Raw genomic sequence first — 13,181 nt, 5'->3', positions numbered from 1 at the left:
GCTCTGCTCGCAGAGGTTATAGTCCAAATTATTCAGTAATATCTAGTCCCCTATATTAATGAGAAAAGAATTATGAGAGGACTCATTAAAGGTGGCAGATGGTTAACCTGTTCTGCCATTGTACCATTCCTGCTCACACAGGGGAGGTAACAACACTCAGACAGCTCAGCATGTCAGGCTGCTGGACCTGCAGGGCCTTTTATATACTAACATGATGAGGAGAAATCTAAAATCCAAGTTTATCACAAATTTCCCTCTTTATCCTATACCAGAGATGTAATTTCCTTCCTCTGCCTGTTTTCCTTACTCTGCCAGGCAAAGTGGATATTTATTTCATTGAACTAATATTGAAATAATTATCTTTTTCTTCTCACATACTGCATGGTTATTGAGTGTCTCTGGATCCTCCAGTGTTTTGCTTTCATCAGAAAATGCCCCAGAGTGTCAGTGGGAGCAGCCTTCCAAAGGGAAAACACTTCTGCAGGTGCAGCTGCAGAGAACATGGAGAAATAGAGTTCTGCATTTGGCACAGAGCTCAGGAAAAGCTGGAGATCAGGATCTCTTGAGCAGCTCCCCTGCCTCTGCTATTTCAGGGTGATGCTTTGTACAAGCTGTGTTTTCTGAGCTGTGGTTTCTCTGTGCTCCAAGGTGGGAGACAACTCGTTAGCACAACACAGCGAGGGGTCACCTTCATTCTGTGCTGCAGAGGGGAGAGAACCCCCCAGGCTGTTTGCTCAGAGTGCCAGGGAAGCAAGGTGCACTGAGGTGTCTGTGCTCACTCGTGTCTGAGCTGTTGGAGGCTTTGGCTCACTCCAGGAATGCCATGGACCCGTTTGTTCCAGGACCCACTATAGAAACCTGTGACAAGCAAGCCCCTTTAGTCACTCGTGCTGACTGCCTGTGCCACCCCCATGTGAAACAATAACCAGTCCTTAATCAGACTTTTCTGTCTGAAATACTACAGGAATCCTGGGCTAAGGATGAGGACACAGCAAATCCACATTTATCTTTCTTTCATATCTTTGTTTATCTTCTGTATCTTCTGCAAGACACCTCCTGAGCCAAAGGCACAGGACATCAGTGGGATTGCAGTTCTCAAAGTCTTGTCCCTGATCTGAGCAAGCTCTGGCTCAGCTGGTCTGTGTACCCCTGGCTCCCTGAAGGAATTAATCACTTGTGCATAAGACAGTGAGAGTCTCTACAAGTAATAAAGAAATCCAACCTCATCTCTCAACATCATTCCACTGGCAGTTGCTCAGCATTTAGGATCTGTATGCATTACTGACAGGGATAATCTCCAGGAGTTATGTTACAGATTCATGAACCTATTTTTGTGGTATCTTGTGTTTGTCAAAATTATCACAATAAATTAAATACAGGAGCCTTATGATACACTCAAATGAAGCAAGTAGTCCTGTCTAGTCCCAGAATTCCTAATGCAGATGCAAGGACCGAGTAGGGAATCAGCATCAATGTGGAAACTGTTATGGAAAAAAAAGGGAAAATGGAAGCAACTTCTGTGGTAGTACTGAGTCTCTTGTTTTCTGAGACACTGCCAAATCATGTTTGAAGATACTCAGAGCCTAAGAACAGTCTTTGGGAGCTTGTTGAAGTCTAGCATTTCTTTAGGTGACTAAGTATGGACATGAGCTCTTAAACAGAGGGTAAACATTCTCTCTTAGGGTGTATATCTACATTTTCCTTCCAGTTAAGTGTTTGGTGAAAGGCATGAAGGAAATGTGTACTTTTGTATTAATAATATCAAGAAGTGATGTAGAAAAAATCAGCGTACAAAGCCCATCTCATAGTGGAAGCTTTTCTGTTCCTTTCAAATAAAAATGGCTCGGCTTATATCAAAGCAATAAAGAACTATAATAGAAATAGAAAGAAATAGAAATAGAAACAGCTCAGAATATATATATTCTGCAAGACCTTGTTTATTCTCCATCAGAGTATTTGAGTTCTAACGCAGACACAATTAAATTGTCTTTGAAGCTATTATGTTTGAACAAGTTAGCTTTGTTGCAGAATAATATTAGAGGCATTTGTGCAGTGTGACTGGAAAAATTACTTAGTAAATGTACTGAAGTGGTTCAAACAGGCAAGATCCCTCTGCTGTTGTTGGTTTTGGGTCTCTGACTAGAGCTTTTGAGATAGCCTCTGCCTGGATGCAAATCGGGAAATAAAACTTGGTGACATCACTTGATGTTTGTGAGGCAAAACACAGACACGAGTTTGATTTAGCACTGTGACTGCAAACTGCTGCCTTCACAATCCTGCAGTTTATTAATCCATGGATAATACTGACCTGGACTGCACACCTGCTGCAAGAGCTGTATCTACAGCAAAAATCATCTGAATCTGTCCTCAGCTCCCTGAGTAAATGCTACCAGAGAATTTCAGGTTATTAAACTGATGTACCCAGTTTATATAGACATAAAAACCATCTAGATCTGCTTTCTGAACATCTTTGGATGCTGTGAAATGCATCTGTTTCAATTTACTTCTATTTTCATTTTCTTTCCATAGAGGCCAGATTCAGCATGTCCTATCTGTGATGGCTCAATTTCTTGTAACTAGAGAAATATCCAGATACCAGCAGAAGGCTTTACAGCCTCCAGGCAGCATGTTTGGAATCAGAGAAATAACTGAGAAACAACATAGAGAATGAGGAGAAATATGAGGAATATCTATTTTTAGAAGCTAAAATATATTTGTATTTAATTACACTGTGTTTCTATCTTGCGCAATCCATATACCCTACAAACATGAAAAGGAACAAGCTGGAGCCCATTTAAATGTGGTCATCTGGTGTGAATCTTTCAGGCAACTCATTCTGCCATCATGATTACTTTCCACTCTCACATGCCATTTAATATTGGAGGAAGCAAAGCAGTTCTGTGTGGTTGTGGTCTAGCCAATATCAGTGTGTCACTGGGAAGTTAAAATCCCATCGAAGCCAGAAATGTAAATCTGCCAGACCTCCCAAGAGCACTGAAAGCTTCTTTTTCTCCCTCTGTGCTTTAAAGTGTGGACGAGATAACATCACATCTTCTGTATCTGGGAAATTGTTCTCTCTGCTCATTCCTAAAATGTTGTCCTTCTTTCAGCTTCTTCTTCAAAGGAGGATTGCTCTTCTGCACACTCTTGGCTCATTTTGAGCTTTCCTTTAATGGCTAAATAAAAATTAAGGTATGCAGGTATAGAAATTTTATAGGATCCTGCCATTTTAACTGACAAGGTCCTGTCATATTTTCTGTCATTTTTTTAAAAACTGTTTTTAGCTAGTGACCTTTTCAAATCCATTTATTAGTGAGGAAATGAAAATGTCTGCAGGTTTGGGGATTTATATTATTTTTAGGAAATATTACATGCATCTCGTTTTACTTAAATGATGTTATCCTGGTCAGCTTCATAGAGTTACATTAGGAAAGGCTGGGAAGGAGAAAACAAAGCGTGACAATGAATTGATCACATCATAAATTATGCTTTTATGCCTGGGGAACTGGATCCAACCAAGCTAGCAGAGGATTCTGGTGCCTAAACTGGAGTCTGTGAGCAGAAAAAAGACAAAACCATCAAAGATCCCTGCCTAGGAAAGAGTAGAAATGAGGAACATCTAAAAGGAACACCAGGAGCATGCTACAGTAAAATAATTTGGATCTTCACAGAAACTTCAGCACAGGCACTGCAGATTAGCAAAGAAAGCAAAGAAAGGTCAGGTTTATCATAGTCTGCATGCAAATTTAGGGTTTTTATTTGTCTTTTGCTGTGTATCTTTGGATGAATAAAGGTGAATAAATAGGGAAGCAGTTATTTCCCTGTCATTTTTCCAATCCCAGTGTCCCTGCACAGTGTGCCAGGCACAGGGAGCTCAGCTGGCTGCAGGATAAATGAACCCTTTGGCAACAGCCACAGAGGCTTCCTCTGGGGGTGCTCTGGCCAGAGGCTGGAGGAGAGACCACAGGAGACCACCTGTGTCTGAGTCTGACACAGGGACTGTGCTGATCTTATCCTGCTAAGGTCCAGCAAGGAGCTTTCAGTCTAAGACAAAGTCACAAAAAATTCCCAGTAATATCTATCATTTCTGTACAATTATTTAGAGAAAATCTAAGCTGAATCAGGACAGTCACAGCAGTCAGGTGCTGAGGGAATTCTGTGTAGAGTCTTTCATAAATTAGGAATAAAATTACCAACTTGCTCCCAAGAACCTGTAGTTGATTTTCTCAAGTACATGAGACATAAAGTGGCTCTGAGCACAGCAAATCCTCACTGCTGCCATTTGGAAGAGTAGATCACATCAGCTGGGGGCTTGCCAGTGTAATTCTGTTTAATGTTGTGAGCCAGTGGGGCAAATTCATGTCTTCTGTGATAATTCCATTAAAGACTTAACATTTTGATAAATCACAGGAGGCAAAGGTCATGATCTCCTGGGAACTTTGACTTCAAGCTCTTTTGCTCAGGATTTCTATATTTGACTTTAATGTTGAGTTACTACAGGCATGTGCTCAGCCTCTCTTTTGATGTTGTTTCTTCTCTTACCTATGACTCTTAAAAATATTTTGGTGACTTATTTTAAAATATTTAATCCAAAGAATTACCTTCCCTAATATGCTTTCACCTGATCAGTATACACTAGGGAGAAAAGACGAACTGGAGTCAAAATTCTTTGGGCTCTTTGGGTGTGTTTTACAAACTGGGACTATTTAATACAAAGATGCTACTGAGGACTGAAGAGTTAGATTAGGAACTGCCATTGGTGAAAATTTGGGGAACATGTCTAATTAAGCAATCTGAGAAATCTGTGTTGGAGGAATATCACCTAAAATCTGTCATTTGAGGGATTTATTCGTTATGCACAGGACATTAGCATCTAAGTTCCTACCACAGTGGTGGTTGTTGATGTCCAGAACACAAGCCCCAGCTATTGGCTGAATTTGGGGTAATTCAGAGGCAATTCTGGGGAGTTACCCTCAGTTCAGGATGTTGATCCTTCCCTGCCCTCCTTCACAAAGCACTGCAGACAAATAGACTAGAACCAGTTTGTGGAATGGGTTTAATTCCCAGCACTGGGAAAGTCCTATCAGCAGAGGGGTGTGAGCTGCATCTCCCCGAGGGGTGAAAATGCACTTTGGGTTTCAGCTGCAGCTGTTCCCTGTGGCCCAGCACCTCAGCAGGCAAGGAAAGGAGCTGATGGAGCCTCTCCTTTTCCCTCTGCCCTTGAGGGCATGGACCTGTGAGCCTAAATCAGAGGAGGCTGAGCCTGACCCCTCTCAGGAGCACGTGCTCTTGCCATGAGGGGATGGAGCACAGCAGGAGCACATTTGGCAATCTAAAAAATGCCATTTTAACCATTTAAAACAAGAGACTGCATCTAGCACAGCCCAGTCCCAGGGGACTGTCCAGGACAGTTTTAGCCCTTTCAAGAACAAAGACAGGAGAGACCTTGCTGCAAGAACTCCCTGCCCTTTCACAGGGATCCTAGCAAAGGATTGACTTTTTATTTATTTATTTTATGTCTCCAGCTCAGCTTTGATGAGAGGATCCTTGGCTTTTCTGTAGAGGCTGCGTTTCCTGTCTGAGATAATGCTGAAGATGAAGACTGGTTCCTTCTCCTGTTTCCTTCCTACAGACCAAAAGGAGACCCTTCCAAAGTATGCAGCCTTTAATTTGGAGGCAAATACGGGCCCCATTTGTAGCCCTTCTCTCTTCTACAATGACAAGAGCTGCTGCTTGCAGGTAACAGTTTTCTATCTCATTTAACCCTTTCTACCTCCTTACTTCACTTCTATTATGCCACAGAGGAACTGACTCCCATGCTGAGCTGCTGCTTGTGTATCATTGTGGCACTAGGGAGAAGTAAACACTCATTTAAGCCAATAAATCAGCATGACTTCAGCAATCCTTGTTTTATTCAGCATGGCAATCTTACAGCACATTCAGTTTCAAATGATAGGGTGTTTCATGAGCAGTTTTTAGATACACAGGATAAAATATGCATTATGTATTAATTATTACTTTATTCTTATTTCTAATACTGCTAGTATTGATAATAACAATAATGGTGTTATTCATTCCCTGTGGATTTCAAACTGTAAGTCACTCAAGAATTTTTCCACTAAGGGCCAACATGATGGTTATTGCAAACATTGGGAAATAACACTGAATACTTCAGAGAGTGCTGGGATAAGCCTTTTTTGGACATATTTTTGTACTGACGAGCTGTGAAATAGGACACATTCTCTCACAATATGAAATCCACATGAGAGGCTGATGAATAATCATTATCCTCATGTTTATTGGCCAAATATTAAGTTGATAGCCCCTGACGAAATAAGGACAGAGCAAAAGCCCCACTAATTTAATGGAGGTGGAGATCCCTTCCCCTCCTGCATCCTGACTAACATGGTGCTCCTTGGGCCATTGGTTTAAGACACTTTTTCCCCTCCCCTGTGCCTTGTAATGTTTCTGTAACATTTCTTTTCTGCTGATTTATTTCTTTGTTGAAGTTGTGAAAGCTGGAAATTTGTTGATATGGTTTAGTAACATAGTGAATTATACATGGCAAGTTATAACTTTGATGTTACTTGGTATATTATACTTTTAAAAGTTGGTGCTACACCACCTGTGATCTTAGCAAAATTCACAGATGTTTTGGAAAAGTACTTTACTGTCATTTCTGCCCTCTTATGGAGCTGCTCACACACATCAAAGACTTCATCCAACTCCACGCACTGGAACCTTTGCCACTGATCCAGTTGCACTTGGATCAGGCTCTTCCTTTGGAGGGAAAGGATGAAAAATGCCTTATAAAGAGAAGTTTTGAGCAGGTGAATAGCTCAGGAAAGATGAGTGGAAGATGAGGAGTGGCCAGTTCTTAGCAAGGACAGAGAGGTACAATTTACGGGTTTGTATCAGACAGCTCCAGGGCTGGCAGTAGCTCTGCATATTTCCAAGGAACTTTTTGCAGGTGTTTTTTGGGGTTTTGTTGTTTTGGGGTTTTTTGTTGGTGGTGGTTTGGGTTTGTTTGTTTGTTTGTTTGTTTGTTGGGGGTTTTTTGTGGTTTTTTTTTGTTTGCTTGTTTTGGTTTTTTTTTTTTTTTGTTTTGTTTTGGGGTTTTTTGGGGTTTTTTTTTGTTTTGTTTTGTTTTGTTTTTTGTTGGTTTTTATTTGGGGGGGTGGGGGTTGAGAAGTCACTACAGGTTATTCTGTCTTCATTTAAGAAAACAATCTTCTCTCTGTGTCCCTGTTCATGAGAGTCTGGCCATGGAGTTCAGGTCCATGTAGCTGCCACCTCCATAAGAGCTGAAAGAAACAATCTTGTTTCTCTGTGAAATTCTCAACCCTTCCTCCTCAGTCCCAGTTTAGGGAAAACTGAGTACATGTTTTGTTGCTGTTTGAGCAGCAGCTTCTGTTCAGGTTCCTTTTCTCATTAGAAGATGAAATTCCAAGGGCTCTGTTGCTTTCTGAAAATCTACAGCTCATGCTCTGTTGTGCCAGTTACCTTTTCCCAGGTATTATCTTCTACCTTCTAGAGCTGAATTGTGACAAATGGGGGCAGGGAGAGGGCTTTAATCAGGCAGAGAAAAAATTCCCAAGAAACTCCAGTTTGAAAATAATGCAGTATGGCTATGAGGCAACTTCTGTCACTAATTCCTCATGTTCATGGTGACAGGCACAGGCTGTCCATGCAAACCTGAAGGACTCTGGTGGAAATCAGAGCATGAAAAGTGAATTGCTCCCCTACTGCAATATACTGTTGGTCCTTGTGGGACATTTTCAGTTGTTTTCTCTGTGCATGTGATACAGAAAATGGAAGCATGAAATGAAAATATTCTGTTTGGAAAAGCTGAAGGTTCTGTTTGATAAACAGGACAAAAGTATTCATAAGACTTGAACATTCCCTTTTTGGGTCAATGCCTTGTCATTTTCTTCCTTTGGGCTAAAATCTCAGCACGTTTTTAGGCATCCAAGTCATGGCCCGAGTTCACAGATGAAGAATGAGAGGATGAATCTGACAGTCAGGCGTTCTGTCTCCTCTGCCTACCTGTCTTGTCACACGTGTGCCCACTGCTCTTGTGTGCTGGTTCTCCCTGCAAAAGACCAACACACATCAGGTATTTTGTTCCCTTCCAGTCTTCTACAGAAGACTGAGTTTAGTCCCTCAAAACCTGTTGAGGCTCAGATGCCCCCCCTATTTCCCATATTTGTAATGCCAGAGAAGCAAAAACAGTCAAATTCCGCTTTGCCATCATCCCTCCCTCCATCTGCTCCAAACTTCTGGCCATGGTCCTGTCCAGATTTGGACATCCAGAGAAGAGAGATGCAAAACTGAGTCATTCACCAAGGGCACTTTATCCCCTGTGGATCTTTGGCTGCAGGAGCCAGGGTTCAAAGCAAAGGGCAGGGCAGGGCTGTGTGCCCTTTCTCTGCCCTGGCACTGCACTGCGGGCTCCTCTCCCTCTGTGGCAAAGCTGAACCCTCCACTCCTGTGGGAGCAGGAACTGGAAAAGACCCAAACCTGAATCTTATTCATGTAGCAGCTGAAGCTCATTCCTACCACTTTATTCTTCTCAGGGAACCCTGATTTCCAATCACTTTTCCACAGAGCCCACAGCTTTAAGGATACTTTGATGACCACATCATTGTCACCAGGCTAGGACCTACCAAAGTCAGAGGGAATCATACTTAGAGCTCTTGCTTTGGTTTCTACCACTTCCACCTGCACCAGTCACACTTCTGCTCTCACACTGACAATGGTCCTCTTGTCTTCTGGGCAGTTAGTAAAAAAACATCTGGTTCAGCGTGACTGGAAAAGAGCCTCAATATTTGACCTTTAGATAATTGGAAGGAAGTAGGGTAGAGAAAGAAGGAGGAGAGAAGAACTCTAAAGGACATTCAAAGTAAAGATGTCCTTCTCTGAAATAATTCTGTAGCCTAAAATTAACAGTGAGAGCCCAAACTGGTGAGCACTGGCTTTTAAACTGATGAGCACTGGCCACAGGCTCCAGCGGGGATGGAAGTTGTGAACAGCTGGGTTGAGATCCAGGAGCTGATTGTGGAGCTGTGGTGTGACTCTAGGCATTGCAGGGAGCAGGCTGCAGTGGGATGGCTTTATTATGAACATTTTATCTGGATAAAATTCAATTGGTACTTACTGAATATAAATGAGTGCATAATATGAAGAGCACACAGTTTATGTAAATAAAGATTGGTGCAGAACACTAGTTAGAAGTATAAATTATTTTCAGTTATGCCTTTTACTGAAATTGAACTTATCAGTTTCCCAAAATTCACAGACACACACTTACACAAAAATCTGTTGTCATTTATGGATAATAAATTACTAACATTATATTATAAACAAATCATCTTACCCCTTTGGGCTTTATTTTCTTAGTCAGAACCCTTTTGCAGCCCTGCTCTGGAGCAGATGGAGCTGTCCTTGCTGTGGGAGCAGTCTGTCAGTTGTGATCAGACGTGCTGCTCGCTGCACAGCACAAAACTCAACCTGATGCCTCTTACCCGGGAGAGCACTCGGCAGGAAGTTCCAGCTGAGGTTCACAGTTCCAAAGTCCACAACCTTCTAATATTTTCAAGGTTTCATGTGTTTTACACAGGTCAACACATGGTCTGCTTCTCCTAAAAGTTCACCAACAGTTTAGCAACATCACCAACTCCAGGGTTCAGAAAGAGAGAAAGTACATTTATGGAAAATGACTATTGGCTTTGTAATTTTTATGGCTGAAACATTTTAGCACAATCTCACCAGGAATCAGACTCGGCCATGAGAAGTACACAGGGTTCCCTTCGAGTCAGTGAAACAGTTAATTTAGATCAGGTGATGATCTGACCTGAATTTGTTTCACCTCTGATGCAGCAGTTCCTGCTCTCACATATGGAATCCTATCACTGCTCTATCAAAGATATAATTAAAAACCTGCCATAACAAACGTGCACTATGCCCTACTGAGCTCTCGTGCTGACAAACTGCCTGAGGGGAAGAGTTTGATCTTTCCCTCAATGTGGCTTGCCTCTGGTCCTGAAGGTTTTATCAAAGAGCTGGGGAGCAGCAAGCCCTGGTGGAGCAGGAGAGGCACCTGGAGCATCGGCTGCCGGACGAGCCAGCCTTCCCCAGGCCAGCCCGCTGGAGCACCAGGCAGGAGACAGGCAGAGCAAAACACTGAGCACAGTTTGTTTTATGGTGATAGCAGCTCCTTTCTGCTGAGAATGTGAGCAGCAGAGCCCTACCCCAGCTGGTACTCCTGGGTGGTCCTCAAGGCTGACTTCAAATAGCGGCCAGGGCAGTAAAACAGCATGGAAGTGTCAGAGACATGAGGAGCTCTGGTGAGGTCCTTATCAGCACACTGGCCTCCAGTTTTTGACCAGCTACACACTGAGGAGGAGCAGAACAAGCCACCCTTCCTGCCTAAAAATCCTCAGGCAAGGGTGCTTATAAAAGAAAAGAATATGCAGGGCATTTCTTTGAATAAATGACTTCTCAAACACTGTAATGATGATCAAATGCTAATGTGTATCTTCATCTAGTTCCCAAATATATTCGTCTCCTACAAAATCACAGCTGATGAAAGCATGCTGGTCTTTAGTGGTGGCAGGCCAGAGGATGAGCATAGGAATTGTTTATATTAAACATCCAATTCATTTATTCAATTCTTTTTTGTTTGTATTCCTACAAAAGTTTTCTCTATATCTCTAAATTTCGGCACTCAAAATAAATTCCTAGATAACCATTATTCATATTATTCAATAAAGAAATCTGAAACCAACCTAATCAGAATGCATATAAAATAACCCTTGATGTTAACATGCAGAACATCACAATTCCCAAAAGTATACTTTAACAAAACTACAAGCAATTCTTTTGCCTAAGGATAATATCCGGAGTCCCCAGAAATGGGGATATTTTTATGATTCACTAAGATTTACATCATGCCATAAGTGAGCCACAGATTTTATAAAACATATCAGTTATTTACTGCGGGCAGAAACCCTGCTTTCATTGTGTGGAACAAATGTATTGTTTCAAAAGCATGTGGAAGAAGATGGCTGCCTCTTTGTTTAGAAAATTTGCAAAGCTTTAAAGCAGGGGTGAAGTTGTCTGCTCATTTTACTTGTGAGGAACTGGGCATATATGAGTAAAATAATTTGTGAACTTCAGCACTGCTTTAAATAGTTACAAGACCAAATATTGTATTGGGGATAGACAAAGAGATATTAAAGACAAAATGTTTTAATTCAAAAAAAGTACATAAAATCTGAAATTTTTAGCATTTCTTTTGCTGACATTGCTTCATAATAAGTCAATTTGAAAATATGTTATTTTCAATAGTACTGCATTAATTTTAATAACTTTTTTTTTTCTGAGTGGGAGAACTTAAAATGTATCCAGAGCTCTTTCTGCACTAAAGGCTAAGATAGAAGGGGGAAAAAAATCACCTGGGAATGTTAAAATTCAAAGACCTAAATGTATCTATGACATATTCCAGCTGCATACAAAATGCACTTAATCCTGTGCAGAGAACTTGGCATTCAAACCACCAGCCCTAATAAACAGAGCCCCGTGTTTCCATTTGCTCTTAGTGCCCTTCACTTCTGTCTGCTGAGGGAAAGGTTTGTGTCCAGACAAAGCTTTTGCTGGGTGGAACAGCAGAGCACACTCTGTCACTGTTATCAGTGTCTTTCAATGTGGAACATATTTAACTTGACACAGGAGTAGAAAGAAAAGTAGAAATGGGACTTGTGAGCTGAAGTAAAAATGAACTGAGCTCTGTGATATCTCTGAGGAGCAGGGAGGCACAGGAGAGGCAGTGGCACCTTCAGTGTCCCAGATAGTGGAGGGAAAAGTCCTTTTGTTCAAGCACACTGAGGCAAAGGCTGGATTTTGGGAGGATCCTGCACACAGCAGACCCAAAACCAGAACCACCAGAACCCCTGGCTGGCAGCAGGGAGCGAGTCTCTTACTCCATAGCCAAAATCCTTTTTTCTCCTGAGACTCACAGAGTCCTCCAGCTCCTCAGGGGCAGTTCTGCAGTGAAACCAGAAGTACAAAGAGTTCTGCAGTGAAACCAGAGCTGGCTCCTGAATTTCAGCCTGAGCTTACAGCGAATGTAAGCTGAGGGCAATTAAGGCCAATTAGTATCATCACAATAGTATAATCATCATAGTAATCGCAACAGTATAATCACCAACTAGCATCATCACAGCCCAACCAAGGCAATGAAAGTGTGCCTTGCCTGAAGAATGGCTTCAGTTCCTAGCCTGCCTAGCTGGGAGCTCAGAGGTTAATAGTTATTGCTAGCTTACAATGAGTGAACTGAAGATTTAGGGTGACATTTTAATTTTCAGAGTTAGTCCTGTTTATGTATCAGAATATTTATCCCTTGTCAAACTGAAAAAATTCTAAAATACAAAAATAGTTTGGGGAGTTTTCCCACCTTATAATGCGGAAGCAAGATTAATAAGCATTCAAGATGCCTTTCCAGGTATGCAGAGTTATTTTATTGTGGTTATACCTTTAGTTCACTAGCAAAATTCTATGTGTTTATAACATTTGTTTTTCAGGTAATAGAGAAGATTTGCTTATTTCACTGTAACATAAATGAAATGCTGTATTTTGAAACAATTGAAACAAAAGAGGTTGTCACATCATTGTATCTATCTAAAGCAGGCAATTGTTACCTATGATAGTCTAAAAAAAAATTTCAGATAGGCTGAGTGCTAAAGAAATGTGGAAATTATTTTATAACAACTTATGATGATCACAGTGTTTCTGGTGAAAAGGTGTATACTTCAGTTTTATACTAACACTCCTGCTACTGCACAAAGTTAAAATGAAAATTTAATACAACTTTTCAAACCAGTGAGGAGAGTGAAATAGATTTCAGCTCTGGCAGTGCAATGTGAAACAGCTCCTCTTCCCTCCAGCTCTTTCTCTGTTATGCCACAGGACCAAGGAAGGGAATTTGTGATCATGGGCCCACCCAAGGGAGGAAAGGCAGCAAGAACCTCAGAACTGGCTTGGATTGTTGCAGTGAATTACTTCTAATCTAGCACAGCACAGAATGCATTAATTCCATTTACAAGGTGTTCAGAGCAAGAGTTAACCAATAAGGATCTGTTCCTGTATGTGCTTTTTACCTGTTTTTAAGGCAAGAAGTGCCT

The 13,181-nt window shown here is 41.4% G+C and overlaps 1 protein-coding gene across 3 annotated transcripts in view; it reads left to right on the top strand.

Annotated features, from left to right (window-relative positions):
• The window catches only part of FOXL2 (forkhead box L2), a 160,346-nt gene that overhangs the window by 52,153 nt on the left and 95,012 nt on the right, over nucleotides 1-13,181 (top strand). For all 3 annotated transcript variants that reach the window (XR_010345770.1, XR_010345769.1, XR_010345771.1), the window contains exon 2: nucleotides 5,526-5,739. The gene's annotated coding sequence lies outside the window, so the exon portion shown is untranslated. The remainder of the gene's footprint in view (nucleotides 1-5,525; nucleotides 5,740-13,181) is intronic.

The sequence above is a fragment of the Passer domesticus genome, chromosome 11 (genome assembly GCF_036417665.1).
Source record: "Passer domesticus isolate bPasDom1 chromosome 11, bPasDom1.hap1, whole genome shotgun sequence".
Classification (NCBI taxonomy): domain Eukaryota; kingdom Metazoa; phylum Chordata; class Aves; order Passeriformes; family Passeridae; genus Passer; species Passer domesticus.
This window is presented reverse-complemented; position numbering and strand designations above follow the sequence as displayed.